The sequence below is a fragment of the Pseudophryne corroboree genome, chromosome 6, assembly GCF_028390025.1.
Source record: "Pseudophryne corroboree isolate aPseCor3 chromosome 6, aPseCor3.hap2, whole genome shotgun sequence".
Classification (NCBI taxonomy): Eukaryota; Metazoa; Chordata; class Amphibia; order Anura; family Myobatrachidae; genus Pseudophryne; species Pseudophryne corroboree.
Window position 1 is genome coordinate 174,633,317 of NC_086449.1, and position 26,016 is coordinate 174,659,332.

Consider the following 26,016-nt stretch of genomic DNA (forward strand, 5'->3'; position numbering starts at 1 on the left):
TGTGCGCAGTATATACAGTAGGAGGACAGTGTAGAATTTTGCTGACCACCAGCATATATATAGCAGTACGGTACAGTAGTCCACTGCTCTACCTACCTCTGTGTCGTCAAGTTTACTATCCATCCATACCTGTGCTGCATTTTAGTTGTGCACAGTATTATATAGTAGGAGGACAGTGCAGAATTTTGCTGACCACCAGTATATATATAGCAGTACGGTACAGTAGTCCATTGCTCTACCTCTGTGTCGTCAAGTATACTACAAAAGTTAAGTAAAATGACCCAAAAATCTAAATTAAAAGCATCTGATGAGAAGCGTAAACTTGCCAATATGCCATTTACGACACGGAGTGGCAAGGAACGGCTGAGGCCCTGGCCTATGTTCATGGCTAGTGGTTCAGATTCACATGAGGATGGAAGCACTCATCCTTTCACTAGAAAACTGCAGTGCCACTCCTAGGTGGGCCAGGTGTTTCTGTCGGCCACTTGGGTCGCTTAGCTTAGCCATCCAGCGACCTTGGTGCACCTCTTTTTTTCTTTGCATCATGTGCTGTTTGGGGACTATTTTTTAAATCGGCCATCCTGTCTGACACTGCAGTGCCACTCTTAGATGGGCCAGGTGTTTGTGTCGGCCACTTGGGTCGCTTAGCTTAGTCACACAGCTACCTCATTGCACCCCTTTTTTTCTTTGCATCATGTGCTGTTTGGGGACTATTTTTTAAATCGGCCATCCTGTCTGACACTGTAGTGCCACTCCTAGATGGGCCAGGTGTTTGTGTCGGCCACTTGGGTCGCTTAGCTTAGTCACACAGCTACCTCATTGCACCCCTTTTTTTCTTTGCATCATGTGCTGTTTGGGGACTATTTTTTAAATCGGCCATCCTGTCTGACACTGCAGTGCAACTCTTAGATGGGCCAGGTGTTTGTGTCGGCCACTTGGGTCGCTTAGCTTAGCCATCCAGCGACCTCGGTGCAAATTTTAGGACTAAAAATAATATTGTGAGGTGTGAGGTGTTCAGAATAGACTGGAAATGAGTGGAAATTATGGTTATTGAGGTTAATAATACTATGGGATCAAAATGACCCCCACATTCTATGATTTAAGCTGTTTTTGAGGGTTTTTTGTAAAATAAAAACCCGAATCCAAAACAAACCCGAATCTGGCAAAAAAATTTCAGGGAGGTTTTGCCAAAACGCGTCCGAATCCAAAACACGGCCGCTGAACCGAATCCAAAACCAAAACACAAAACCCGAAAAATTTCCAGTGCACATCACTAGTTCTAACTGGACAATGCTGCAATTGCTATGCAGCTGCATGAGGAGGCTCATGCATACCTTCACGTATGTGGCCACCTTAGGCACATAGGGCATGAGTTGGCCCAAGTGTCTGTTCATTATGGAGGTGAGAATCCGTAGCTCCTGCGTTGTGAATGCTGCGGTTCTGACGATGGCAATGGTGTCTTTCTCTATTTCACTATTACAGTATTTACAGGTTTGATTTAGTTTGGTTGTGATTGGTTGCCTACATCAAAATGGCAGACTATATACACTGTCCACAATCATTGATCAACTTCGTACATAAACTTTTAGTAAACTTCCTATATAAACTTTTTGTAGCTTTATACATACCTTAATAACACACCAATGGCAAGGGGTATGCAATGCTTCTGAGCAGCCTTGATATATTGTTGACCCCAGAAGGGCCTATTGCGTACATGCCTACGCACATTATGCGTATAACAGCACTCTTTGGCATCATGGGGGTCATTCAGAGTTGATCGCTCGCTAGCTAGTTTTAGCAGCCGTGCAAACGCTATGCCGCCGCCCACTGGGAGTGTATTTTAGCTTAGCAGAAGTGCGAATGGTTGTATCGCAGAGCGCCTGCAAAAATTTTTTGTGTAGTTTCAGTGTAGCTCAAAACCTACTCAGCGCTTGCGATCACTTCAGACTATTCAGTTCCAGATTTGACGTCACAAACCCGCCCAGCCACGCTTGCGTTTTTCCGCAGACTCCCTGAAAATGGTCATTTGCCACCCAGAAACGCCCATTTCATGTCAATCACTCTGCGGCAAGCAGTGCGACTGAAATGCATCGTTAGACCCTGTGCAAATCTACATTGTTCGTTGTGCCCGTACGTCGCGCGTGCGCATTGCACCGCATACGCATGCGCAGAACTGCCGATTTTTAGCCTGATCGCTGCGCTGCGAACAAATTCAGCTAGCGATCAACTCGTAATGACCCCCCATATACGCAGTCAAAATGACAGAACTCAGTGACATTGACAGTGATGTTCTGGATGAGTTGTTGGAAAATCAGAGGGTCACGGCTGTAGTTTTTTGTGAATCTGGTCTAGGTCTGGTCTCTGGGTCTGGACTTGAGAGTTGTAGACAGAATTGCGCAGGCTTAAGATACGATCTCTTCATGCAGATGTGGCAGTTGACTGAGGAAAGTAGGAGAGTAAGTGACCAGCTATTTGGGTACTTAAACACTGGTGGCGTGAACCACCAGTGCAATAGGTAGCTGGATGGTCACTGAGAACAGAAAGTCTATGAAGACTAGCAGTAGGAATGTTGAGAATCACCAGCAAACAGATTTGCAAAAGGCTGGGTGGAATCAGCATGGCAGGTTTTCCAGATGCTGGATGGAACCAACGGAGTAGATTTGCAGAAGGCTGGGCGGAACCAGCATGGCAGGTTTTCCAGATGCTTGACGGAACCAGCGAAGTAGATTTGCAGAAGACTGGGCGGGACCAGCACAGCAGGTTTTCCAGATGTCGGGATTAGCTTTCCAACAAGGCAGATTTTCCAGATGTCGGGATTGGCTTTCTGACAAGGCAGGTTTTACAGATGTCAGGAATGGCTTTCCAACAAGGTAGGTTTTACAGATGTCGGGATTGGCTTTCCGACAAGGCAGGTTTTCAGATGTCGGGATTGGCTTTCTGACAAGGCAGGTTTTCAGATATTGGGATTGGCTTTCCGACAAGGCAGGTTTTCCAGATGTCATAATTGGCTTTCCGACAAGGCAGGTTTTCCAGATGTAGGGATTGGCTTTCTGACAAGGCAGGTTTACAGATGTTGGGATTGGCTTTCCGACAAGGCAGGTTTTCCAGATGTCAGGATTGGCTTTTTGACAAGGCAGGAGTTCAGAATGCTGGACGGAACCAGCAAGGCAGGAGTTCAGAAAGCTGGACAGAACCAGCAAGACAGGTTTGTAGAATGCTGGATGAAGACAGCAATGCAGGTTTTCTGGAATGCTGGATGAAGACAGCAATGCAGGTTTTCTGGAATGTTGGATGAAGACATCAATGCAGGTTTTCTGAATGTTGGGCAGAACCAACAAAATAGGTGTTCAGAATGCTGGATGGAACCAGCAAGGCATAGAATGCAGAACAGTTTTTAGGTGCACTGGAATGGCACACCAGTGCACTTGGACACGCTGTGATGGAAATAGCGGTATGGCCCTTTAATATCAGCCAGAGAGCCAGGTGGTGCTGTGATGGTAATAACACTCTGTCTAATACAGCTGAAGATGCAGGAGCTCACTACAGACTGCGAGACAACAAAACATTGACAGCTTGCCAGTACTGGGACTTGGAACTTATACCCCTTGCTCACTGCTGACTGGATGAGGGATTCACATGACGAGGAAGTGATTCCACATTGGGCCCAGGAAGGTCAGCTGTCCAGGAAATGTCATGGCGATGGCCATGGTTGGTTTTGGAGGGAACTCTGGTGTGGTATAGTTTGCATAGATAGACAGTAATGGCTGCAGGCCTGAGAGCACAGGGAGTTGTATCTGGTGACCACTGGACTTGTAGATGCTGGCACAGAAGCACAGGACAGCATGAAGAGACGTGCAGAATTTAGCACAATCAACACAAGTGCGGCTCGTTAGCAAGTCTCACTTTCCAGATAGAGAACTCAGCACTCAGGGAACTGGTGAGCTGTTTATCCCATCCAGCAGAAAACACACAGGATACAGGACAGATGGCAGAGGTAAATCACCAAATGATATGGGGGGTCATTCCGAGTTGTTCGCTCGGTAAATTTCTTGGCATCGCAGCGATTTTCCGCTTAGTGCGCATGCGCAATGTCCGCACTGCGACTGCGCCAAGAAAATTTGCTATGCAGTTAGGAATTTTACTCACGGTTTTTTCTTCGTTCTGGTGATCGTAATGTGATTGACAGGAAGTGGGTGTTTCTGGGCGGAAACTGGCCGTTTTATGGGTGTGTGTGAAAAAACGCTACCGTTTCTGGGAAAAACGCGGGAGTGGCTAGAGAAACGGAGGAGTGTCTGGGCGAACGCTGGGTGTGTTTGTGACGTCAAACCAGGAACGACAAGCACTGAACTGATCGCAGATGCCGAGTAAGTCTCGAGTTACTCAGAAACTGCACAGAGATGTCTTATCGCAATATTGCGAATCTTTCATTCGCAATTTTAGGAAGCTAAGATTCACTCCCAGTAGGCGGCGGCTTAGCGTGTGCAAAGCTGCTAAAAGCAGCTTGCGAGCGAACAACTCGGAATGACCCCCATGATTGTCAGGATTGTGACACAGAGGATTGACCCTGCAAATCTAGAGGAAATGGAGGATGTGTTCGCAGCTGCTTTCGAACTTGTTGTTGGAGACTCAGTATCCCAAATCTCTTTCTGGGTAGGTTGGGGAGCCAACTGTGCATCATCCACAGCCTGCTGTGGATGATGCACGTGAAGCCAGTGGCATAACTACCGAGGGTGCAGGGGGCACAGCTGCTATGGGCCCGTGTTATGAGGGCCAGATGCTCCCCCTGTACCCATTCATGGGCTTCCTGGCTGGCTCTGAGTGCTGTGATTCGTGGGTATTTAATTGGTGGAGTCTAATATCGGGAAGTGCCCGCCCTCATAAGAGACATCTGTTGGAGTCAGGTAGTGCTCACTCCACCCTCTCTCCTCCCCCCCCCTCTCTCCCTGACACTATCTCTCTCTCTCTTGCTCCCCTCTTTCTTTCACCCTAACGGTCTCTCTCCCTGACAACACTCCCTCCCTCACTCTCTTCCTGACACACTCTGTCTCTTCCTGACACTGTCTCTCTCTTTCTCTGACACGGTCTCTCTCTCCAGACACTGTCTTTCTCTCTTTCTGACACTGTCCCTCTCCCTGTCTCCCTGACACTGTCTCGCTCTCTCCCTCTCGCTGTCTCCCTACCTATCTCTCTCTGTCACTGTCTCTCTTTCTGTCCCTCTCTCTCTTTGATAATGTCTCTGTCCCCCTCTCTCTTACTCTCTCTACCTGACACTGTCTCTGTACCTGACACTGTCTCTCTCTACCTGACACTCTGTCTCCCTGACACTGTCCCTCTCTCCAATGCGGTCTCTCTCTCTTTCCCCTGGCACTATCTCTTCCTGATTCTCTCTCCATGACACTCTCTATCTCTGACACTCTCCCTGACACTCTCTCTTTCTCGCTGACACCCTCTCTCATTCTCTTTCTCCATTTCTGTGTCTCCCTCTTTCCCTCCCTGACACTCTCTCTTACTCGCACTTGCTCCCCTATCTATCTCTCTCACTCCCATCCCTTTCTTGCTCCTCCTCTTCTCTCTCTCTGACACCCTTTAGCTCTCCGACTCTTTCTCTCTCTCTTACTGATGTCCTCTCTCTCACCCCTCACATCCCTTTCTCACTTTCTCCATGACACCCTCTCTCTCGCTCCTCTCACTCTTTCTCTCATTTTCCATGAAACCCTCTCTCTTTCCCTCTATCTCCCTGACCCACTCTCTTCTCTCCCTTAAACCCTTTTTGTCTCTCACTCTCTCTCCTAAAGGGCATTGTAGTGGCAATGGCAGAGGTAGCCCTTTTAAGATTTAGCTATGGGGCCCACAAACTTCTAATTATGTCCCTGCCTCAAGCAGACACTCCCAATGATAAGCAACAGTCAGAAGACACCTCTGATTCAACAGAAGATGACCCTTCTGGTAGAGAAGTGACAAGCATCACAAGAGGAAAATGCCATCATGCTACGAGAATCAATGTCAAGATTACACAGACATTCAAAGGTATGTACTGGTCAGTACTGTAAAGAAGTGGCAAAGATCTGGCAAAAGATTACAGAAAAAATAAACAAAGTGGCACCCATGCCCAGGCATTCAAAATACCTATGGAAAAGGTAAATCCAGCACAAACAAATGCACCTTATTTACACACATGCTAATTTTGGTTTAAATTCTGTCCTTTTTTACATTAGCATTTGTAATGCAATTAACCTGATTATGGATCCTTGTGTTTGTAGATGGCATAACCTGCGCAACAGGCTGAGGACAGAATAAAGGAGGTGGGCAGAGCTTGCAAGGGCCATGGTGGTGGAGGGTCTATCCCTCAGTCTTTGGCATTGACCCCACAATACCAACTTCTAATGGGGTCACTAGGAGAGAGGATCTTGGTGGGTGTTGCTTACTTGAAAGTGGGGGAACCAGTGGCAGTGGAAAATCCCCCACAGCCATCAGGGTGGCAGTGGAAGGTACAAACAGATGCCTGGATCAGTTGATGGAGTTCTTGTAGAGGAATTCTGATGCCAGGATATGGGATATCTATCTCCTAAGCCAAAGACTGGGGGTGCTTATTGACATCCAAGCAAACAGACCCTCCACCACTGACCAAGCATCCCCACGCCCTGGCCCACCTGATCCCTCCTCCTGCCAGGGCACATGAGGATGGGACAGAAAGTCTGCCTGCCCCTTTCATGTCCTCAGTTTACTGTGAAGCATGTGCACCACTTTAAACTTTTGCCAGATCTTGCCCTTCTTCTCTTTACTTCTGACCTTAAATACATGAATTTTGCCATTTCCTCATTATTCAGGATGGCATTATTTCTCGTTGTGATGTGTGGCATTTCTATATCAGTTAGGTCATCTTCTGTTGAATCATGACAGGTGTTTTCTGACTGTTGTCACATTGGAGTGTCTACTTGAGACTGTTTCATCTGCAGCAGAAGCAACTGTGGCTGCTGAGTTCATTTTCTGTACATTTGTAAGCAACACCCTCTGATTTCCCAACAACTCATCCAGAAAGTCCATGCATTGCGCACATTTATTTTTATTGAAAAAAATAAATAAAGCCATTTAAAATCGTGTAATGTGTTAATGTTTGCCATTAAGTTATGAGACAAGTATATGTTTGCAAACAGTATATATTATTGTTCTCCATGAGTTACATATACAATGACAAATGTATTTGAAAAAGAGTCACACATGGGGGGGTTATTCGGAGTTGATCGTAGCTGTACTAAATTTAGCACAGCTACGATCATCTTCCCTGACATGCCGGGGGATGCCCAGCACAGGGCAAGTACGCCCCGCATGGCAATGCCGACCCCCCCCCCCCCCCCCCCACGCAGAAGTGCAAAGGCATTGCACAGCGCGATGCCTTTGCACTTCCTGAGTAGCTACTCATCGCTCCCCGGCCCGCAGCGGCTGCGTGGGATGTCACGCAGCAGCTTCTGCCCGCCCCCTGTTCGGTCCGGCTGCTCCTGTGTTGGCCAGACCATGCCCACGAAACAGCGTCCAAACACCGCTGTTCCGCCCCCTCCCGCCCAGCGACCGAGGCGATCACAGCTCTGCTACGGCCTTCGGCCGTCTGGCATGCGCCGGCGCACTACGGCGCCAGCGCATGCACAGTGGGGACTTGTTCGCTCGGCTCCGATAAAAAGCAGCGAGCGAATGGGTCAGAATGACCCCCCATGATACACTGACATAGAAAAGCAGAACATAATGTATATGAATAAGGTGATTGTGGTTTCATTTTATTTATATCGGTATATCAGTAAATTACATGTTTGCCCACAATGTGTTGATAGTGAAAATCTTTTTAATGCTAAACCTGAAAGATAATTGATTACCTATAGATCCAACTGTTTATTGCCTTTAAGATGTAGTAAGTTTCAAAATTTACATCAAATAATTGTAAAACATAATTGTCGAAACATGGTTTTAAATAAACACATCAGAAAATAAATTAATGACTAAGTATAGCTAATTAAGCAGATGAGTGTTTGAATGTTTAAAGTTGACACTTTACTCTTGCAGCAAATAAACAAAAAAATGTGTTTATATAAACTTTCTAACAATCAAAAACTTAAACTAGTACTTGACAACAAACCATGCAATATATCCATTGTAGTGCAGTTTTACATTACAAACAAGGTAAATCAACTGTAAAGGTTAATCACCTGCATTAATGGGTGAGCAGTCGTTCTCTAACATTGATGTTGTGAAAGTGTAGGGGTAATTCAGAGTTGATCGTAGCTGTGCTAAATTTAGCACATCTACAATCATTTAATCTGACATGCGGGAGGACACATGGCTAATACGCCCCGCATGTCAGGTCCAGCCCCCCTCCCCCCGCACAGGTACAAAAGCATCGCACAGTGGCGATGCTTTTGTACCTGACAAGTAGCTCCCTGCCAGCGCAGCTCCTGTGTGCTCGCAGGGGGCTAACCGCCGTGTTCTGGTTCGCAGTGGCTGTGTGCGATGTCATGCAGCTGTTATGTTCAACGTACTTGGAACCCAAGAGATTGGGTGGCAATAGAAGGGTTCCGAGTACAGATACGTGAAGCTGCGATAGAACTGAGATATGCAGCTTCCCCTAACAAAAACCCCTGACTCCGTTGTCCTTCCCAGTGGTCGATTAACGCCTGCAAGACTATGGTTTCTTGTGCCCACGGCAGCCGCGTTTGAATGGGCGAATTAGGTCTGCCCAGAATCCGATGCCCCCGGTCTTAATAGGAGACAAGGCATTAACCGAGACCAGGAGAACAAGGGGAAAACTAACTAAGACTGACACGACTAAAACAAAAGGATACAAAAATAACTAAGTAGTTTATGTGCGGTGCGGCCACCTGGAACAACAGAGAATCAAGTAATGTAACCTAACTGCCAAATACGAATCCGTCGTAATAAGGCGAGGACAGCAATGCGGAAACCTCCGCAAGAATGACACAACCAAAAATAGATAACAACAATGCACCTTCAACCATAAAGTGCGGCAGAGCCACTACTCACGACACCATGACAGGTGTGCGCAGGAAACGACCTGAACCCAGAAGCTTTGAATACCCGACCACTTTACTGGAAGGCAACTCGGAGGACAGCAGGAAACGATCCCTCAGACAGGAGTCAGGAAACTGGACACAGGACACTGGAGTACACCAGCTGGACGCAGGAACACACCAGAGGCAGGAAGACAGGCTCCACAGGAAGCTGCTGACAGGGACCAGGAACAAGCTTGCAGGAAGCTAACCAAGAGCTGGAACATACAAGTACAGCAACAAACTTCTATCACCGGCCCTGGACTGCAGGGTTAGCTAGGTAATAAGGAAAGCACGCCCCAATCAGGATGGCTGGAAGCCAGGCACAAGGTAATGGCCAAAATACTGGCAGGTGAGGCTACACAGACAAGAACCAGACTGCAGTACACAGACTCACCACATAATGACCAAATATCTGACAGGTGAGGCTTAACACATAAGAAACAGGCTGCAGTTACACAGACTCACCATAGGCGGCCAACAAGAGTCTTCTAAACAAGTACAAGAGAAATCCTGGCATGCAAACAGAAATATAACATAAAATTCATGAACGGAAAGCAAACTGGAATGAACCCCTGCTTGTAGTTCATAACAGCAGCCACCGTGGCCTGCCCCCAAACGGTCCTGACACGCATCTGGTGTCTGGACCATGCCCCGCAAGTAGCGTTCTAATGCCGTTGGCACGCCCCCTCCCACCCTGCGACTGCCTCTGCCTGTCAATCAAGTAGAGGCGATTGCACCATTGAGATGCTTTCACATCTCACTGGCTGCACATGCACAGTGCGCCCACTGCAGCGATGCAGTCTGAATTACACCCTATGTTTCATGATCAAGGCCTGTTAATTTCAATGTATGTGATATCAAGATATCTGATTGCTGTATCAATGTATTTTGTATTGAGAAACATGTCTGTGGATGACACCTGGTTTGAGAGTTAATTGCCTTGTAGTGTTTACTCAGGCACACCAGGGGTCCAGAAACAAACTACTGAACAACCCTGGAATTCCCCAATAAACCATTTAAAGGTTTGTGCTACTGTATGTGGAAAGGTGACTAGCTTCAGTGCTCTTTCTCTGAGCTTATAAAATCAATTCAGGTGTGTATATTGTGGCAATATACCTTGCAAAGGAACAGAATTTCAGAGGCCAGGGTCAGGCCTGGCTTGTGTCATTTCAAACAAGTTCTTTACTTTCACAACAGGGGTGCATCCTTATGGGTCAGCGAAGACGTTTTGGATACAACAGGTGATAAATGTCCCTTTAGCCAGTTGTAAAAACTGTCCCAGTATAATGGATAAGCCTGGTTCATACCTTCAAACAAAATGAGATGTGTATTACTATTAACTAATCCCTGCTCATGTAACCAGGAGGGCCTGTGCCAACATCTAAAACCATTAATTGTGGATTCAGTGATGTGTCCAGTGTCCGGCACTGAGCTAGTTAGAGTACAGAAAGGTGGGGGGATGAGTGTATTCAAAGGTATTATTACCCTTCTCCTTCAGTGTTCAGTGTTCATTCTGCATCAGGCTATCGAAGGATACAGATGATCCATAAGTCATCAACGGGAGGCCTCATCCAATAACTATTGAATCCAAAGATACTCTATTGGTTTGTTTTGTTTATTTCCCTACTTTTTAAATTTTATTTGAAATTGTATTTACGTGTGTGACTTTCCAACTATTATATTCTTGCAACTTCTTTTATCTGTAACAATAAACTTTGAAGTTTTTACTTGGATTAAAAATTCTTAATCATAGATCTGGAATTTGTGTTTTCACACCCAAGCCTTGAACCTAGGTTCATGTTACCTAATTTTTAAGTTATTAATAATTTTGTGTGCGAGTGAGAGCAGAAGCTCGCCCTGGGCCTGGTCTATCAAAGTCACTTGACCTGGCTGGCGCAGCGACTGGTACTTCCCCTGGTGTCATTTACCGAGTGGATTTACCACACACGCTGGGGTAATCAGTAAGGTGTCATGGGCAGAATTCTCAGATTGGCGTATCTGGAGAATCGCCGCGCCAGGATAGTGACAGTATGCATTGTTGAATCATAGAAATTGCAGATGCTCAGGAGTTACTCAGAAAATGGATTATAATTCTCTGCTCTCGCCTCTAGTCACGGACTTCTGTGCTGAAATAGCAGTTGCTAATGTATGCACGCGCACATTGGTGCAGCATACGCCCATGTGAATGCCCATTTTTTTCAATGCTATTTCGGACACACCTAGGCCACTCCCTGTTACTCCTCTTTCTCGGAATTTCAAAATGCTTTTTCATTTATTGTAGATTTACTGCGCTTGCTTTGGGAAGAAGCACAGATTATTATTTGCTCATGCGCAATGCGTTTGCAGCGCTTGTGCAGTTGACTGAAAATTGGGCAATTTGCAATTTAGCAATTTTACAACTGAAGCTCAATAAGGTCCTAAGATCACATTTCCCAAACTCATAATGGGAAAAGTGATCTGAACATATTTACTAAAGAAATTTTTTTAAAAAATACTGCAGTGAGCCCTGTGATAATTATACCAGCTTCAGCTGGCAAAATCACACGGCTTACTGCGGATCCTGTACTCTTGCACAGTTTAAAAAATAAAAACAGGTCTGGTGATTGAGCACCCGATGCAGGCAGTCAGTCATTGGTGCTCCCGGCTGCTCCTGTGACATCCGAGACAGTAAAGTGAAACTGCAAAGCAGCAGCTCACTTTACAGCACCGGAGGTCACAGTAGCAGGGAGCCCCGATGACCCACAGCCATCCTAGAGCTCTGGCCACTTATCCCTGCCTGTGGAGAGTATGATCTGCAGTCAGGGAGTTCCCAGCATTGGGGGAGTAATCATGACAGGGAGGGGTTGCCAGCGGCAGGGCCATCTTAACAGCAGTCTAGGCCCCTGTGCACAGCAATGCACTGGGGCCCCTACCCATTCTCCAGCAGAAGGGATGGGGAGTGCTATCAGCGGCAGGGATGTGCAGTCAGGGGAGGCAGTGCCTCCCCTGTCATTAATTATTACAATAATACAAAGAAGATACCTATGACACATATTCAGTGTCATAAGTATCCTCTTTATATTATTCTAATATTTGCAATGCATTAAACTAGTTTGTGAGGCACTGATAGCAGTGCCTCCCATTGACAATGGGAACAGGGAAACAGCAGGTGGGTGGGGCCAAGCATTGGGTTGTAAAAGTCCTTTGAGAACAGTGAAAAAAGCGGCACGTATAGAAGTTGCCTCGCTGACAGAGATGGGCTTTCAGCCAACATCAAAGCACATCCCTGAGAGCAAGGCAGATATGATTGGACAGCTGGTCCAATCACCCATAAGCAGTGGCGGGACAAGGGATTCGGAGCTGCCAATAATCAGCTCTTCTCTCCTCACCCCTGATCATCTCCTGCTGCTTCTGCTGGAGGCAGGAGCCGGCCGCGCCTGGTGATCTCTGTTACCCCACAGGTGCAGCTGGCAGCACCGGGGGTTGGGGAGAGCCAAGCGCAGCAGCTAATATTTTGCAGTGGGTACAGAGGTGGCGCTGAGAAGCCCAGAGCACCATGCAGTAGCAGCCAGCGCTCTCCTCTCAGGCAGCAGAGCAGACTCAGCAGCAGAACCGGACCTGTTGTACTGTCCAGCCGGTGGCTCTAAGCAGGACCCAGGTGAGAGGGGCTAGGGAAAGGAGGGGACTGACTGTGGGCATAGGGGTAGCTCACCCCCACATCTGAGACAGGGGGAATTACTTGTAACTGGCACTATAGGATGCATTACGTGTGTAAATGGCACTATAGGATGCATTACATGTGTAACTGGCACTACAGGACGCATTATGGGGTTAATTCCAAGTTGATCGCAGCAGGATTTTTTTTAGCAGTTGTGCAAATCCATGTGCACTGCAGGGGAGGAAGATATAACATGTGCAGAGAGAGTTAGAGTTGGGTGGGTTATTTTGTTTCTGTGCAGGGTAAATACTGGCTGCTTTATTTTTACACTGCAATTTAGATTGCAGATTGAACACACCCAGGGCCGGTGCTAGAGTGTTTGGCGCCCCCCTGCAAATAATAAATTTGTGCCCTCCCATCCGTAAAAAAGGGATAGCGCGCACTGCAAAAAGGGGTGTGGCCACACAAGGAAGCGGCGTGACCACAAAGGTACCCACAATTCAAATTACGCCACACAGTATTACAATCTTATGCACATTAACCCAAACGTAGTGCCACTGATTCATATTATGCCACATAACAGTGCCACTTATTCACATTTAAAATCGATGACAGGGCCAGTTCTAGATCTTGAAGACCTCAGGGCAACCGTTTCCTCTGGCCATGCTCAGAACAGGGACAGTTCGCGCCGGAGGCGCGCGCAAAAAGTTTAGGGCCACAGAATAGTGCCAGTTCACATAACCCCGCACAGTAGTGTCCATTAGTCACATTACACCGCACAGTAGTGTCAATTAGTCACGTTACATCGCACAGTAGTGTCCGTTAGTCACATTACACCGGACAGCAGTGTCCGTTAGTCACATTACACCACACAGCAGTGTCCGTTAGTCACATTACACCACACAGCAGTGTCCGTTAGTCACATTACACCACACAGCAGTGTCCGTTAGTCACATTACACCGGACAGCAGTGTCCATTAGTCACATTACACCACACAGTAGTGTCCGTTAGTCACATTACACCACACAGCAGTGTCCGTTAGTCACATTACACCGCACAGCAGTGTCCGTTAGTCACATTACTCCACACAGCAGTGTCCGTTAGTCACATTACACCGCACAGTAGTGTCCATTAGTCATGTTACACCGCACAGTAGTGTCCGTTAGTCACATTACACCGCACAGTAGTGTCCATTAGTCACGTTACACCGCACAGTATTGTCCGTTAGTCACATTACACCGGACAGCAGTGTCCGTTAGTCACATTACACCACACAGCAGTGTCCGTTAGTCACATTACACCACACAGCAGTGTTCGTTAGTCACATTACACCACACAGCAGTGTCCGTTAGTCACATTACACCACACAGCAGTGTCCGTTAGTCACATTACACCGGACAGCAGTGTCCATTAGTCACATTACACCACACAGTAGTGTCCGTTAGTCACATTACACCGCACAGCAGTGTCCGTTAGTCACATTACACCACACAGCAGTGTCCGTTAGTCACATTACACCGCACAGTAGTGTCCATTAGTCACGTTACACCGCACAGTAGTGTCCGTTAGTCACATTACACCACACAGTAGTACCTTTATACACCTTATGCCATACAGGAGAGCCGCTATTACATGTTACGCCAGAGTAGAGCTCATTATACACATTATGCCAGGTACAGAGCATTATACACATTATGAAGGTCATTGAGACCCCACTGCAATGGCGGCCCTCAGCGCAGTTTGCCAGTGCAGCAAACTGTGCATGCACAGTGGGCGTGAGGCCACACACATTGCGGTCACTTCCCCAATGGATGCGACCACAAAGTGATTGATAGGCGACAGCGTAGTGGAGTTAAGTTGTTGCTGGGGTGACGCTGGAAAAATGGGGGCAGGCCGGGACGTCACACGCAGCCGCTCCCCCCAAAAAATGGCTGCTGACCAGGCTACACTGCCAGGGGTCAACCTTAGATCAGATGCATCCTCAATCAAATTTCGGATGCATCGGGAGGCGGCGCCACATATGCTGGGCGGCCTTGCCTTGTGCTGGGCGGCCCTCAGCATGTGCAGAGATAAACGCAGATCCGGCTGCCTATGCATCCATCTGCGTTCATCTCTGAATAACCCCCTATGCCAGGTACAGCCCTCATTCCCTCCACAGTGCAGCCCCGTTACCTGCAGGAGGTCCCGGCTCAGGCGCTGCTCCTCCTCTTCCTTCTCTTCCTCCGGTTTCTTGCAGGCTCTGTTACTTCAGCAGCAACGGCTGTAGGATGTCGGTGGTGATGCCGAGGGGGGGGGGGGGGGTTTGGGGATTTGGAGGGAGCGGGTGCTAATTACCCGGGCCTGGGACTTAGCCTGGTCTGCAGCACTCCCACCACCATCCCTCTTTACTAGGCAGCAGCATAAGGCTCTCATCCTGGGAGCACAGCACATGCTGCTAATCCTGAGCCTCTGCCTGTTCCTGTACAGGTGGGGGGTGGGAGGGTGGGAGTGATCACACTAATCACCCTCCCATACCGAAATGACCCTGGCTGAGGGCTGGGGGCACAGGGATCATCAGGCACTATAAAGATTTTTTTGTTTTTATGTTTTCCATAAGGGGGCGTGGCCACGCCTCCCGCGATTAGGCCACGCCCCCAATACAATTCGTAGCGCGAGAGGTCGGCGGCAGCGGAGCTGTGAGAGGGGGTGAGTATGCACAGTGCGCGCTGCCTGCTGCAGTCTCACTCTGGAGGAGGAGGGGGAGGGAACCGCGCTACCCGCTGCCAGCGCCGCTACCTGTCATCCAGTCTGACAGGCACAGCGGCTGGCGGCAGCAGCAGGGTAGCAGAGCAGGGAGAGCGCCTCTTCACCTCAGCGCCTCCCTGCATTACATACCCTTGCTGAGCGGGTAGCGCCGGCTCTGAACACACCACACCCAAATCTAACTCTCTCTGCACATGTTATATCTGCTGCACCTGCACTGCACATGGTTTTGCCCAACTGCTAAAAAAAAATCCTGCTGCGATCAACTCAGAATTACCCCCTATGTGTAATGTTATCTGCTGTTCCTAAAAAGTGAGCTGAGGTTTGTGTTCTTGTGCTACTGGGGGTGTACTGGAAAAGCCAGTGTCTCCCCAGCCATTGACCTCACCGCACGTCGCTGATCAGTGGTAGATTTGATGTCCCGCGGGCAGTAGGGTGTGTTCTATCTTCCGCATAGCAAATAGGACCTGGAGCAGTAGTTTGTGCTAATTACTTCTTTACTGCACCTATGGAGAGGAAGAACACTAAACTGTAGAAGGGGGCATTGGGCTAAATGAACGGGCCCTGGCACATGACTTCCAGGGTGGTTGGGGGGTGTTTAATACGCAGGGGAGTGGTGGATAGTGGAGTGGGTTTAATATTAATCATTTTCTGGTGGGAGGGCAGTTTGCTTGACTGCAGATATTTCCAGTTCCTGGAAATAGATTTCTTAGCTTTGAATGGGATAAAAAAAATAGAGTCCCATCTTTCAGGAGGTTCTGGGCAGGGCTTAAAGTGGTCCTGGAGAGGTGGGGGGACTCTTCTCCCGCATGACCCCTCCCGTTTAGCGTGTGGTCTCATAAGGAAGGGGCGTGGCCACACAAAAGTACCCCCAATTCAAAATACTGTCTCACAGTAGCACAATCTTCTGGGGGCTGGGCACTATGGTCAGCTAGCAGCCTGGGGATGGAGAAGACAGTAGCGATTACCTTCACAGTGTGGTGCTCTACATGGCTGTGCACCTGGCGTAATGGTCGGAAATGGCCCTGAGTACATTGCTTGTAATTAATATTACACCACACAGTAGGATTATACAAGCAAACAAGCAGCAAGCCTAACTCTACTACTAGGCCCTGCACAGTGGCTGCAACAGATGTCCCACAGGCAGCTAAATAGCTACAGTATACTGCCCACCCTATGAATATTACTTTTGGAGCTACTAGCATTTACTTGAATTCATTCAAAATCTGCAAGCCTGCTTCACTATCCAGTTTATGTGACGCAATAAAGAAGAGAAAAGTGGAGGTGTGCTGTGAAAAAGGAGGGAGAGAAGAACACATACAATATACACACAGACAGACATTGGAATTGTGGAGGAAAAAGAAGAGGCTAGAATTTAAGAAAAAGAATGGCAGGCAGAGAGAGAAGGGAGTGTGCCAGTCAGAGTGAAGAGGGGTGCTGTGTGGGCACTGCCACTCTTACCTTAGCCGTTGCCAGGATGATCCTTTTCTTGAGACCAGGCTCATGCAGCTGGCACTCTGCTCCTCGGTCCCCAGGTTCAACATGCTGGCACATGGGGGTGGTGACTTTGCTGGGCTGTGTGTGCGGTGAGCTGTCGCTGGGTGGGCTGCGTGTGGCGTTTTCCTGACTGTGGGCTGGTAGAGGGGTGTGTGAGTCTCAGTGACTCCGAGTCCCAGCCGCTTGTAACTGCTGCCGTGTAAAGAGGCTGCTGCTGCCCCCAGCCAGGAGAGTAGGGGCTCGACGGACTTAACGCCACTGCTCCTCCTGTAAAGGATCCGGACATCCATGGCTAACACATGGCGGCGCTCTGCACACTGCAGTCCTCTACGCGGCTGCGTACGCCGCATAATGGTCGGGCCGGCCCTGGGTGAGCTGCTCTGATCCCCTAGCATGCCTCACCCAGGGAAGAGCTGATACAGTGACCAGAAGCGATAAGCCACCGCACTTTGAATCTGGCGCCGATTGTGCGCCATTCACGGCACCTGGACCGCCAGCTAATGAGAAGCTGCCACTTGGCAGCTTCTCATTGGCTGGCGGTCCGCGAGCCGTGATTGGCTCACACCAGACTTTGAAAAAGCTGCCTCTTCTTTAGATTGGTGCTGCAGCCGGTCCGCGAGCCGGGATTGGCTGGCGGCTGCACCCAACTTCACAATGCAGCAGGGACCTGATGCTGTGGCCGGGCGGAGGCGGAACTGGTTCCGCCTGCAATTAGAGGTGACGGAACGCAGTTCCGCCCCGTTCCGGCCCACTTTAACCACTGGTTCTGGGGACTTGGGGATCAGAGTTCAGGAGTCAGAGCAATCCACCGCTGAAAATATACAACTGCATACCAGGAGTGTGGAGCTGGAGCAGGGGCCAGCTGCTTGATGGCTGATATCTCCAGTTATGGGCCGAAACTAGGCTTTTTGTCACCCCAGGCAAGGCAGAAAATTGGCGCTCCCTCCCAAAAAAAAAAAACTCTGTCAGACTAAAATAATTATATTATCAAAAAATTTGAAAAAAGAGGATACTATTGGACTATGTTCCCCTATGTGCCTCAAATACTCTATGCGTCACATGCCCCATCAGCGTGTTCAACTACATGCTCCTTTGTTGTCCCCATACATTGCACTATATCATAACACTTCATCACTGCACTACATTCCCCTATCCACTGCACTACATCACTATACTACATGCCCTTATGCACTGCACTACATGCCCTATATGCTACACTACATCACTACACTACATCCCCTTATATGCTAAACCACATCAGTGTACTACGTGCCCCTATATACTGCAATACATTACTACACTACATACCCTATAAGCTACACCAAATCCCCCCATCTGGGAGGTAAAGTGGAGGTTGATACTGCTAACAGTGAGCACAATGCGCTTCTATAGCTTGTACAGTGCACCACACGCTAGTCGCAGCACTGCATGGCAAAGAAGAGAGTTTAAGACAGTAGCCAGCATACGAGAGATCCCAGGTACTGGAGCTCACCTGCACAGCGCCAGAACCAGCTGCGCGAGACAGGTGGGTCAGAAACATTGCCCGGGAGCTGTCTGCTGTCTCACAGGAGCAGCACAACACTGCCGGTTTAAAAAAAAAAACAAAAACCTGCTCCTCTGTAACTCCTTGGCGCCCCCTCAAATCCTGCACCCGGGGCGCATGCCCCCTTAGATAGGAAAAAACAGACTCCCAACTGACTTTTCAAACATTTGAATCTCCCCCATAGAATTAGGTTACTACTAACATATATTTTAGAGTAACATACCTCCCAACATGACCCTCTCCAGGCGGGACAGAATGCTCTGCTTCTGGACTTTTCTCTTAATGTATGATTGCCGGCACCTGCGTTGAACAGGTTAATGAATAAGAAAGGTGTTTCAGCACAGGTGATGACAATCAAAAATTAAGAGGGAAGTCCAGAAGCAGATCATTCTGTCCCTCCTGGTCATGTTGGGAGGTATGGAGTAATACATGTGTTAAATAGTTAAAGCTCCCTTACATGTTGTTAAGTTTCAATGCAGCTGAATAAACTGAATTGTGGTCTGTAGCGTGAGCTGCTTCAGCTGGATGTAATGAAGCAATGATTGCAGTATACATTGAACATTCTACAACTGAGGTCAGCTTGTGCAGATTTTAAGGTAGACCTGTAGTCACTCAGAAACTGTACACCATAAATGTGCGTTCAATTGCAAAAAATGCGTATGCTCCGCCTATTTAAAATCTGCATACGCCCACAACATGCCCCTGCTCATAGTTTTTGCGAGTCCCGCCCTTTAGTATGCCCCGACATGCCTAGTTTTTGTAGTGCATACGCAGTTTTTGCTATGTCTCAGAAGCTGTATTTTATTTTTTTGTCTCAGATTTTACGTATTTTTGCAATTTTTGCGATTTTTGCAGTTTTGCGTTCCTTGTTGAATTAGCCCCATAGGGGTATATTTACTAAGCTCCCGATTTTGACCGATTTGGTGTTTTTTGTTCAAAGTGTCATCTCGGGTATCTACTAGAGATGAGCGCCTGAAATTTTTCGGGTTTTGTGTTTTGGTTTTGGGTTCGGTTCCGCGGCCGTGTTTTGGGTTCGAACACGTTTTGGCAAAACCTCACCGAATTTTTTTTGTCGGATTCGGGTGTGTTTTGGATTCGGGTGTTTTTTTCAAAAAACACTAAAAAACAGCTTAAATCATAGAATTTGGGGGTCATTTTGAACCCAAAGTATTATTAACCTCAAAAACCATAATTTACACTCATTTTCAGTCTATTCTGAATACCTCACACCTCACAATATTATTTTTAGTCCTAAAATTTGCACCGAGGTCGCTGTGTGAGTAAGATAAGCGACCCTAGTGGCCGACACAAACACCGGGCCCATCTAGGAGTGGCACTGCAGTGTCACGCAGGATGTCCCTTCCAAAAAACCCTCCCCAAACAGCACATGACGCAAAGAAAAAAAGAGGCGCAATGAGGTAGCTGTGTGAGTAAGATTAGCGACCCTAGTGGCCGACACAAACACCGGGCCCATCTAGGAGTGGCACTGCAGTGTCACGCAGGATGTCCCTTCCAAAAAACCCTCCCCAAACAGCACATGACGCAAAGAAAAAAAGAGGCGCAATGAGGTAGCTGACTGTGTGAGTAAGATTAGCGACCCTAGTGGCCGACACAAACACCGGGCCCATCTAGGAGTGGCACTGCAGTGTCACGCAGGATGTCCCTTCCAAAAAACCCTCCCCAATCAGCACATGATGCAAAGAAAAAGAAAAGAAAAAAGAGGTGCAAGATGGAATTGTCCTTGGGCCCTCTTACCCACCCTTATGTTGTATAAACAAAACAGGACATGCACACTTTAACCAACCCATCATTTCAGTGACAGGGTCTGCCACACGACTGTGACTGATATGACGGGTTGGTTTGGACCCCCCCCAAAAAAGAAGCAATTAATCTCTCCTTGCACAAACTGGCTCTACAGAGGCAAGATGTCCACCTCATCTTCACCCTCCGATATATCACCGTGTACATCCCCCTCCTCACAGATTATCAATTCGTCCCCACTGGAATCCACCATCTCAGCTCCCTGTGTACTTTGTGGAGGCAATTGCTGCTGGTCAATGTCTCCGCGGAGGAATTGATTATAATTCATTTTAATGAACATCATCTTCTCCACATTTTCTGGATGTAACCTCGTACGCCGATTGCTGACAAGGTGAGCGGCGGCACTAAACACTCTTTCGGAGTACACACTTGTGGGAGGGCAACTTAGGTAGAATAAAGCCAGTTTGTGCAAGGGCCTCCAAATTGCCTCTTTTTCCTGCCAGTATAAGTACGGACTGTGTGACGTGCCTACTTGGATGCGGTCACTCATATAATCCTCCACCATTCTATCAATGTTGAGAGAATCATATGCAGTGACAGTAGACGACATGTCCGTAATCGTTGTCAGGTCCTTCAGTCCGGACCAGATGTCAGCATCAGCAGTCGCTCCAGACTGCCCTGCATCACCGCCAGCGGGTGGGCTCGGAATTCTGAGCCTTTTCCTCGCACCCCCAGTTGCGGGAGAATGTGAAGGAGGAGATGTTGACAGGTCGCGTTCCGCTTGACTTGACAATTTTGTCACCAGCAGGTCTTTCAACCCCAGCAGACCTGTGTCTGCCGGAAAGAGAGATCCAAGGTAGGCTTTAAATCTAGGATCGAGCACGGTGGCCAAAATGTAGTGCTCTGATTTCAACAGATTGACCACCCGTGAATCCTTGTTAAGCGAATTAAGGGCTGCATCCACAAGTCCCACATGCCTAGCGGAATCGCTCCCTTTTAGCTCCTTCTTCAATGCCTCCAGCTTCTTCTGCAAAAGCCTGATGAGGGGAATGACCTGACTCAGGCTGGCAGTGTCTGAACTGACTTCACGTGTGGCAAGTTCAAAGGGCATTAGAACCTTGCACAACGTTGAAATCATTCTCCACTGCACTTGAGACAGGTGCATTCCACCTACTATATCGTGCTCAATTGTATAGGCTTGAATGGCCTTTTGCTGCTCCTCCAACCTCTGAAGCATATAGAGGGTTGAATTCCACCTCGTTACCACTTCTTGCTTCAGATGATGGCAGGGCAGGTTCAGTAGTTTTTGGTGGTGCTCCAGTCTTCTGTACGTGGTGCCTGTACGCCGAAAGTGTCCCGCAATTCTTCTGGCCACCGACAGCATCTCTTGCACGCCCCTGTCGTTTTTTAAAAAATTCTGCACCACCAAATTCAAGGTATGTGCAAAACATGGGACGTGCTGGAATTTGCCCATATTTAATGCACACACAATATTGTTGGCGTTGTCCGATGCCACAAATCCACAGGAGAGTCCAATTGGGGTAAGCCATTCCGCGATGATCTTCCTCAGTTGCCGTAAGAGGTTTTCAGCTGTGTGCGTATTCTGGAAAGCGGTGATACAAAGCGTAGCCTGCCTAGGAAAGAGTTGGCGTTTGCGAGATGCTGCTACTGGTGCCGCCGCTGCTGTTCTTGCGGCGGGAGTCCATACATCTACCCAGTGGGCTGTCACAGTCATATAGTCCTGACCCTGCCCTGCTCCACTTGTCCACATGTCCGTGGTTAAGTGGACATTGGGTACAACTGCATTTTTTAGGACACTGGTGAGTCTTTTTCTGACATCCGTGTACATTCTCGGTATCGCCTGCCTAGAGAAGTGGAACCTAGATGGTATTTGGTAACGGGGGCACACTGCCTCAATAAATTGTCTAGTTCCCTGTGAACTAACGGCGGATACCGGACGCAGGTCTAACACCAACATAGTTGTCAAGGACTCAGTTATCCGCTTTGCAGTAGGATGACTGCTGTGATATTTCATCTTCCTCGCAAAGGACTGTTGAACAGTCAATTGCTTACTGGAAGTAGTACAAGTGGGCTTACGACTTCCCCTCTGGGATGACCATCGACTCCCAGCGGCAACAACAGCAGCGCCAGCAGCAGTTGGCGTTACACGCAAGGATGCATCGGAGGAATCCCAGGCAGGAGAGGACTCGTCAGAATTGCCAGTGACATGGCCTGCAGGACTATTGGCATTCCTGGGGAAGGAGGAAATTGACACTGAGGGAGTTGGTGGGGTGGTTTGCGTGAGCTTGGTTACAAGAGGAAGGGATTTACTGGTCAGTGGACTGCTTCCGCTGTCACCCAAAGTTTTTGAACTTGTCACTGACTTATTATGAATGCGCTGCAGGTGACGTATAAGGGAGGATGTTCCGAGGTGGTTAACGTCCTTACCCCTACTTATTACAGCTTGACAAAGGGAACACACGGCTTGACACCTGTTGTCCGCATTTCTGGTGAAATACCTCCACACCGAAGAGCTGATTTTTTTGGTATTTTCACCTGGCATGTCAACGGCCATATTCCTCCCACGGACAACAGGTGTCTCCCCGGGTGCCTGACTTAAACAAACCACCTCACCATCAGAATCCTCCTGGTCAATTTCCTCCCCAGCGCCAGCAACACCCATATCCTCCTCATCCTGGTGTACTTCAACACTGACATCTTCAATCTGACTATCAGGAACTGGACTGCGGGTGCTCCTTCCAGCACTTGCAGGGGGCGTGCAAATGGTGGAAGGCGCATGCTCTTCACGTCCAGTGTTGGGAAGGTCAGGCATCGCAACCGACACAATTGGACTCTCCTTGTGGATTTGGGATTTCAAAGAACGCACAGTTCTTTGCGGTGCTTTTGCCAGCTTGAGTCTTTTCAGTTTTCTAGCGAGAGGCTGAGTGCTTCCATCCTCATGTGAAGCTGAACCACTAGCCATGAACATAGGCCAGGGCCTCAGCCGTTCCTTGCCACTCCGTGTGGTAAATGGCATATTGGCAAGTTTACGCTTCTCCTCCGACAATTTTATTTTAGGTTTTGGAGTCCTTTTTTTACTGATATTTGGTGTTTTGGTTTTGACATGCTCTGTACTATGCCATTGGGCATCGGCCTTGGCAGACGACGTTGCTGGCATTTCATCGTCTCGGCCATGACTAGTGGCAGCAGCTTCAGCACGAGGTTGAAGTGGATCTTGATCTTTCCCTAATTTTGGAACCTCAACATTTTTGTTCTCCATATTTTAATAGGCACAACTAAAAGGCACCTCAGGTAAACAATGGAGATGGATGGATTGGATACTAGTATACAATTATGGACGGGCTGCCGAGTGCCGACACAGAGGTAGCCACAGCCGTGAACTACCGCACTGTACTGTGTCTGCTGCTAATATATAGACTGGTTGATAAAGAGATAGTATACTCGTAACTAGTATGTATGTATAAAGAAAGAAAAAAAAAACACGGTTAGGTGGTATATACAATTATGGACGGGCTGTCGAGTGCCGACACAGAGGTAGCCACAGCCGTGAACTACCGCACTGTACTGTGTCTGCTGCTAATATATAGACTGGTTGATAAAGAGATAGTATACTCGTAACTAGTATGTATGTATAAAGAAAGAAAAAAAACCCACGGTTAGGTGGTATATACAATTATGGACGGGCTGCCGAGTGCCGACACAGAGGTAGCCACAGCCGTGAACTACCGCACTGTACTGTGTCTGCTGCTAATATATAGACTGGTTGATAAAGAGATAGTATACTCGTAACTAGTATGTATGTATAAAGAAAGAAAAAAAAACCACGGTTAGGTGGTATATACAATTATGGACGGGCTGCCGAGTGCCGACACAGAGGTAGCCACAGCCGTGAACTACCGCACTGTACTGTGTCTGCTGCTAATATATAGACTGGTTGATAAAGAGATAGTATACTCGTAACTAGTATGTATGTATAAAGAAAGAAAAAAAAACCACGGTTAGGTGGTATATACAATTATGGACGGGCTGCCGAGTGCCGACACAGAGGTAGCCACAGCCGTGAACTACCGCACTGTACTGTGTCTGCTGCTAATATAGACTGGTTGATAAAGAGATAGTATACTACTACTAATATTATATATACTGGTGGTCAGGTCACTGGTCACTAGTCACACTGGCAGTGGCACTCCTGCAGCAAAAGTGTGCACTGTTTTAATATAATATTATGTACTCCTGGCTCCTGCTATAACCTATAACTGGCACTGCAGTAGTGCTCCCCAGTCTCCCCCACAATTATAAGCTGTGTGAGCTGAGCAGTCAGACAGATATATAATATATATAGATGATGCAGCACACTGGCCTGAGCCTGAGCAGTGCACACAGATATGGTATGTGACTGACTGAGTCACTGTGTGTATCGCTTTTTTCAGGCAGAGAACGGATATATTAAATAAACTGCACTGTGTGTCTGGTGGTCACTCACTATATAATATATTATGTACTCCTGGCTCCTGCTATAACCTATAACTGGCACTGCAGTAGTGCTCCCCAGTCTCCCCCACAATTATAAGCTGTGTGAGCTGAGCAGTCAGACAGATATATATAATATTATATATAGATAATAGATGATGCAGCACACTGGCCTGAGCCTGAGCAGTGCACACAGATATGGTATGTGACTGAGTCACTGTGTGCTGTGTATCGCTTTTTTCAGGCAGAGAACGGATTATAAATAAAACTGGTGGTCACTATCAGCAAAACTCTGCACTGTACTGAGTACTCCTAATGCTCCCCAAAATTAGTAAATCAAGTGTCTCTCTAATCTATTCTAAACGGAGAGGACGCCAGCCACGTCCTCTCCCTATCAATCTCAATGCACGTGTGAAAATGGCGGCGACGCGCGGCTCCTTATATAGAATCCGAGTCTCGCGATAGAATCCGAGCCTCGCGAGAATCCGACAGCGTCATGATGACGTTCGGGCGCGCTCGGGTTAACCGAGCAAGGCGGGAAGATCCGAGTCGCTCGGACCCGTGAAAAAAAACATGAAGTTCTGGCGGGTTCGGATTCAGAGAAACCGAACCCGCTCATCTCTAGTATCTACTAAACTCAAATCTCGGCAGTGATGAGGGCATTCGGATTTTATTTACGGCTGTGTTGTAAAAATACGAATGAATACACCATCGGTCAAACGCGGCTGTTTAGGTATAGAACTCGGTCATTTACTATGCATTCGTATTTGAAATCTCTACCGTGAAAGAGCATTTGCGGTCGTAAAAAAATACAATTCGTAAAAAAACATGGGAAAAAAGTAGACCTGCTTTTGAGAAGCGTGTTTACATGTGTTCCGACTTCATCATTAATCACATCTGCATTTTTGGCCCTTTAAAAGGTGGGCCAGCACATTTGCCAAATCAATCACTCTGAAATGGCTGCTGCTGTGTGTAGCAGTGAATTTGGTTTTGCTGTGGGATTCCTGAGACTGCTCCATGAGGCTACAAGAAACCAGGGCCAGGAAACTGAACATGGTCAGCAGGATGTACAGGTGCCGCGGAGGCTGCGCAGGCCTCGGTTTTTTAGGGAGCGTTTGAACTTAAACGCATTGGCCGATGACCAGGTCATACAGATGTTCAGGCTAAATAGGACCAACATTTTCCGTCTGTATGACCTAGTCAAACGGGACCTCGACCCTGAGACAGCACGCTCTCGCTCTGTCTCAGGCCTGCACAAACTCCTGGCTGTGTTGCACTTTATGGCTAC